The sequence below is a fragment of the Corvus cornix genome, chromosome 17 (genome assembly GCF_000738735.6).
Source record: "Corvus cornix cornix isolate S_Up_H32 chromosome 17, ASM73873v5, whole genome shotgun sequence".
Taxonomy (NCBI): domain Eukaryota; kingdom Metazoa; phylum Chordata; class Aves; order Passeriformes; family Corvidae; genus Corvus; species Corvus cornix.
This window is the reverse complement of record NC_046346.1, coordinates 4948750-4954838: the sequence shown is the minus strand read 5'-3', so window position 1 is coordinate 4954838 and position 6089 is coordinate 4948750.

Sequence of the window (6089 nt, the reverse complement as noted above, 5' to 3'; positions counted from 1 at the left end):
GCAGAGGGAAAGGAAAGAGGAGAGGAAAGGACTGGATTTCCTAACCGTGCAAACACTCGGGATGTGCTGGTGCTCAGCACTGCTGAGGCTGGGAAAGGACATGGTTTGGGATGTCCCCACATTGGGTGTCCCCAGAGATGCTCCCTGGAGTTGGGGTGCACCCACCACGCTGCTTCCTGTGGTACCCAGAGTGACAGCAGGGAGCTGGGCAGCCCCATCCCAGCAGCAGGAATGTTCTGCTTTCTCACGCATTTGGGGAGCGAAAGCAGAGCTGCCACCTAAAAAGGGTGCATTTTAGTAGTCCTTAGGGGACAGCCGGGCCAAGTGGCCATTTGGGGACGTCCAGGTGTGCCCTGCCCACCCTGCTGCCAAGCCAGCAAGTGTGACAAGCTCTGACATCACAGCTGGGAAAATAACATGTTATTTTCCCAGCTTGGATGTGACTTTCCCTGCTGTTACTGGCAGCGACCATCTTGGGAGGAGAAAGCAGCGGAGTGCTGTCAGGAGAGGGGAGAGAAATGGTCTTCTGGGCTGGTGGAGCCTGTCCAACCCCTGTGGGCTATGGGGAGGGGGGGATGCTCTGCAGGGCCACCCCATTCCCTTCATCCCATTGCTTTCAGCAGCAAATCCATGGTACAAATGCAGCTCCACACGGAACCCCGCAGTGGGGCTAGTGGTCAGCAGGTTGTGCTGACCAGCCACGCTGGCGTAGGTGCCCAGTGTTGAGCCAGCCCTATTCATCCCACAGCAGCCCATTCTCAGGTGGGGGGAAGGGCTTGGAACCTCATCAGGAGCCGTCTCCTGGGGAATCATCCACAAAACAGTGGGAACAGAGCTGCTTCCCTCCCGCACACCAGGGACGGATGCTGTGCTGGCCCACGGGACAACGAGTAGCCCTGGAAGCTGTGAGAGTTCCCTCCCATGCCCATCCTTGACTATGGTAGATGTCTCCATTGGAAAAGTGGAATTTGAAAGAACTTGGTGCAATGAGGAGCTGACGTCTTTTATTTGGGGAGGAAACCCAAACAAAACAACAACTAAACAAAGTGTCTCAGCAGAAGCTTCTTGTGTGCCTCAAAGCTGGAGAAATGCTGGAAAAGCTCCGTGAGGGCTCATTGGGCCAGCTGGGTGCTTAAATCATCACCTGGAAAAGGCCATTTAACTCCCTGTCCTGGAATATCCTCCAGCACTCACACCACAGCCCTTGGAGCCCAGATCCCAGGGGGTCCTGGCTGCCCCTGTCTCTCTGCACCCACTGCAGTGTCCAGTGAGGTTTTTGGCTCAGGGTAGAGGATGCTCTACCATGGCAGCTCCAGCTCCCCAGGAAGCACAGGAATGCTCTCAGAGGCGGTGATGGACATGACAGATCAGCCTTGGAGGAGCATCGTGTGTCAGCTTCCAGCTGCTGCTTCCAGCTGGGCTGCAAGTGGATTGTGTTGGTAAGGCAGAGCTCAGTGTATTCAAAAAGCCAAGTCAAACCCAGTAGGAGTCCTGGAGAAGGAAAAATCCTCTCAAAAATCATGGGATCAAAGGATAGAGGAGACCCACCGAAGTGCCTGCGCTTCCCCTTGGCGTTGCAGTGATAGGGTGCTGCGAGCCAGACACCACATGTTTAATCACTTTGCGACCTTAATTGCCATCAGCCCTTCCAGTTCCCAAGATCTGGCGGTTTTTCAGTTTCCCCAGTGTCCTTCCACCTCGTTGTGTCTCAGGGAGATATTTCAGGGGCTGGGACTGCCAGGAGAGAAAAGCAGTGGGCGAGCAGCACTCTGAGCACCTCCTGAACCACCTGGAATTCCCCAGCAGAGACATTTTGGGGGGGACTATTTTGGCCTTTCAAGGTGGCAGGCTTGTTTCCAAAACACCCACCTGGATGTGAGGGCAGTGAACACGGGCTGGGGACTCCCCATTCCCAGGGCAGAGCCGGACTGGGAAGAGCCCAGAGGGACCCTGGGAAGGGACCTGGGTCACTGCTGGGCTTTGAAGCTCTTCTGTGCATCCCCCCACGGCATCACACATCACTCCAGCTCAGCCAGCTCTGAGGCAGCCCCTTGTCACCCTCAGGTCCCTGGGGATGCCTTTGGGAAACTGCACCCCCTCTTTGCACCATAGGTTCTGCCATGGGGCTGGTCTGCCGCCCTCCCAGGCTCCCGTGAAGGGCTTGTCCAGGGTCACTGCAATCGATATCTCATCTGCAGGCTCTCCTAGCGGAAGTGATGGTATATTGGAACATGGTAATGGGCCTTGTCTAGTGGAAAAGGCTAATCTTCCCCAGCTGTACAGGATCTCCGCAGGTGTCCTCTGGCTCTCCCTGCTGCCACCAGCTCTGCCAAGGAGCAGACACACTTCTTTAAAGCTGTAGCACTCCAATTTACTGCTGTCCTGGGGAGGGAGAGCTGCCTCCCATGGGGCACAGAGCTGTGTCTGGGGCTTCCCAGTGAAGGACTGGCATCCTGGTGTCACCAGCACAGCACAGCACAGCAGCTGCGTGTGTCACCACGGCCACAGTAGCTCACACTTGCTGGGTAAAAGAAGAGAAGCTGATGTGTTCTGCAGAGGTAGCATTTCCCCCAGGAGAGGAAGAGAAGGATGTGGGGATGGTGCCAGGAGGGTTGTGGATTCCCAAAATGCCACCTGCACAGATGGGAGAGAGGCAGGGAAAAGCAAGGGTGGCAGCTTCTTGCTGTTAATTTGGCTTCTCTGGCATCACACTTGCTGCTTGCTTGGACCTCCCACCTGGAGCTTGTCCTGTTTTGCCCATTCCTCAGGATTGCTGCAGAGCCGGGTCTTCCCTCCCCTTCCCATTGTGTCACACCCAGATGGGCTCTGGGCCCAGGGGGTCCTGTTTTTTTAAGCTGACCAGCCAGCCCTGGCTACCACATCCTGCTGCATCCCGATGGCATAATCCATTTTCCCGTTTTTCTCTGGAGGCAGAGGTAATTACCAGGTTTAAGGTTTAATATGTATGTGGATTTTAGCATGAATTGCCAAGAACAGCTCAGAACAATGCACAGGTGTGGGCAGCATATCCTGGAGGCTCAGACATGGCCATGGTGTGGGGAGCCCCCAATGTGGGCTGTAAAATGAGGAGCCCAAGGGCTTGGTGGGGGCCCATCAGAGGCTGAGTGACCATCAGATTCCACAAAAGTCATGCCAAAGGTTGTGCTAACCTTGTTGGGGGCAGGGATTTTTCCTGTAGAAGATGGTAAGGATAGATGGGTTTTAAGAGAAAATTCTCGCAGCGATAGAGCAGCTGTGGGGCTGCTGGGTTTTTGCTTAAAGTTTATTTTGTTGGGCAAAGAAATGGATCACTGAGCCCAAGCAAGGAAAAAACATGATGTTTTGCAGGAGGGAGGCAGGGGGATCTTGTGTGGTTATTCCCTGTGGGATTGTGTCCATATCACATCCCTTCCTGGGGCTCCATCTCCCATCTGTGGGGTGTGCAGGAGGGGATCCTGGACCACTTCTCCCAAAGGAGGGACAGAAAATCCTCTTGTGCTACCCAGTATCACGTCATTTTGTGCAGATGGTGTTCCCTAGCCCTGGATGACATCCCCTCAGCAGGGACACTGGTATCAACGGTGCACTCTCGGGAAAACCCCAGGATTCCCCATGAGGAGCGGTTGGTTCCCATTTTCCTTTGGAGACGTGGCTTTGAGTGGTTCATGGGAGCACAGACGGCTCCCTGGGCTCGGCGCACAGGTCACAGGGCTGCAGCACAGCACAGTTGTTAAATGTTCCCATCTTTCCAAGGGAAAGTCATCCCCCTGGTGAGATTGGGAGTTGCCGGTCGTGATCTTCCCAGGCACGGGGGAGATGGTCGCCTTTGTAAACCCCTTAACAAGGTGGCTTTGTCTCCCCATTTAACAAGAAGCTCCCTTGCTTCTTCCCCGGGAGTTTCCCAACGCCGGGTCCCTGAAAGCCAGCTTTATGCTCCGGCCGGGGATGCTCTGCCGTGGGGCCGGCGGGGATCAGAGGGACACAGGGGCCCTTCTGCACGCCCCTGACAAAGGCTGCCCCGGGGGGACAGAGCGTCAAAGCTCAGCCGGCTCAGGGAGGGACAAGGGACCCACAGAGGAGGCTGCGGTGTGAGCCCACCGTCCATCTGGTCACTCGATCATGGCAGGCAGCGACCCAGCGATGCTCAGGGAGGGCCAGGGGGGTCCTTCTGCTCTGTGCCCCCAGAGAGGGGGCAGGGGGAGTGGCTGGGAAGGGACAGGTAGGTTTTGTTGGCCGCAGGTAACAGGATCCGCAGCCGTTGGTGCCTTCCTGCCCTCTGCTTTGACTTTGGCAGGGGGGTGAGAGATGGGAGGTGGGAGTGAGGAGCAGAGGGCTGGAAACTGAGACCGCCATTCAGCAAGGATGCTTCCCCTCATCTGGATGGAAATGGGTTTGGAGGAAACCTCGAGGTGTCTCTGCGCCAGCACCCCCACAGCCCTCCAGTCTGAACCAGGCAGGTGCAGCAGCAGGAAGGGACCACTGAGAGTGATCCTCGGCTATGAGGGGCATCCTGGTCATGGCAGAGGCGTTGCCCATTGTTGTTGTCACTGTCCAAGCTCCCCTCTCCCACCTCCTCTTCCTCCCCTGGGGGTTTTGCCGGCCTCTGCTTGGTTTGGGAGCTCTTGCCCTTCCCTTGTCCCACCAGTAAGAGCCCTCTCTCACCTCCCCCCTCCAGCCATCTGCCTCCGAGCCCCCCGCCCAGATTTACTGTCACGCGTTAAAACCGCGGCTCAGCGCCAGGGTCAGCGTGTCACGGTGGCCCCTCATCGATTTGTTTTACCTCCCCTTGGCTAAAGCACTTTGGCCCTGGCCCCTTCCATGGCATAAGGGGCTTCCCAAGGCCCTCAGTTCCCCCTTGCCCATCCTGGTCCTGCAAAGCCGGACCCTGTGGGCAGCGGGGGCCCAGCTGAGCCGCTGATCTCCTGACCCTCCCTGGGGCACCTAATATGTCTCCCTGGTTTATCTGGATCAATATTTCTGCAAGAGCAAGGAAGATCCCTCCAGGGAAAGGAGGGGATGGGGGGATCCCACTTGTTTGCACGGCCCCACAGCTGGTTTGATGCTTAGCTGGGCTGGGTCTTTTCTGGGGATTGGGAAGGGAGGAAGACCCCAAATCAGGGGTGCCAGCTCAGACCAGAGATGTTTGGGGTCTCCTCCTTCCAGTTTGTGGGTCTCAAGCTCTGCACTGGGGCACAGTGGTTGGGATGTCTTTGCGTTCAAAACCCAAGGAGCTGGGATGGCTTCAGCCTTCAAGCTCCCCCACCCAGCAGGTGTGAGGCTGCTTTGGAGGATCTGCTTCTTGCTTGTGGTGTTTGTGCCTGGACGAGAGATTTTTGAACTGTTCTATTTGGTGCTGGGGGTGTTTTCATAGGAGCCTGGAAGTGATGGTAAAGGATGAATGTCAACTTAATAAGCCCAACCAGTGAGAGAGGTGGCTGGGACAACAGCCTCCAGCCCTTCTTGGTGCACACTGGGCGACACCCAAGGCATGAGGGCTCTTGCTTTCATGGCTTGGCTTGGGGAATCAAGGCAAAGAACACATGGACAACACTCCAATGCCACCCCACAGGCTCCATCACCCCTGCTGAAGGCACCATGTCTCCAAAACCCCTCCTGTCCCACAGCATCACCCCCAGCACCTCCACGGCCATGCCCACGGATCCCTGTGCTGGCAGCCGGGGCAGATGCCCAGCAGCTCGGGCAGCGTGAGGAGAAAGCGGGGGGCTCTTGGCAGCTCTGCCTTTTGCTTTCAGCCTCGCCCTCTCGCTATTTATTGGTGACTTTTGTCCTTGGCCAGCTTAGCGGCTGAAAGGGGCTGTATTATATCACATGTAGGCAGCTCCTGGGGGGAGAGGGCCGCGCTTTCTGCGGGAACAAAGCGCGGGTTGGCTAATTCCCCTCTCCTCCCGCGGCACCCGGGTCCCATCTGGTTGACACAGTTTGCTCCAGTGTCTCCTGCTATTAAGCCCCCACTTGCCTGCTTGAATCACCGGCGCTCCCCCCGCCCCTGTACCCTCAGCCCCTTTTTCTTGCTTTATTTTTCATTTTCCCTAAAGCCAGGCAGAACTTGCTCCGTGGAGTGATGTCAG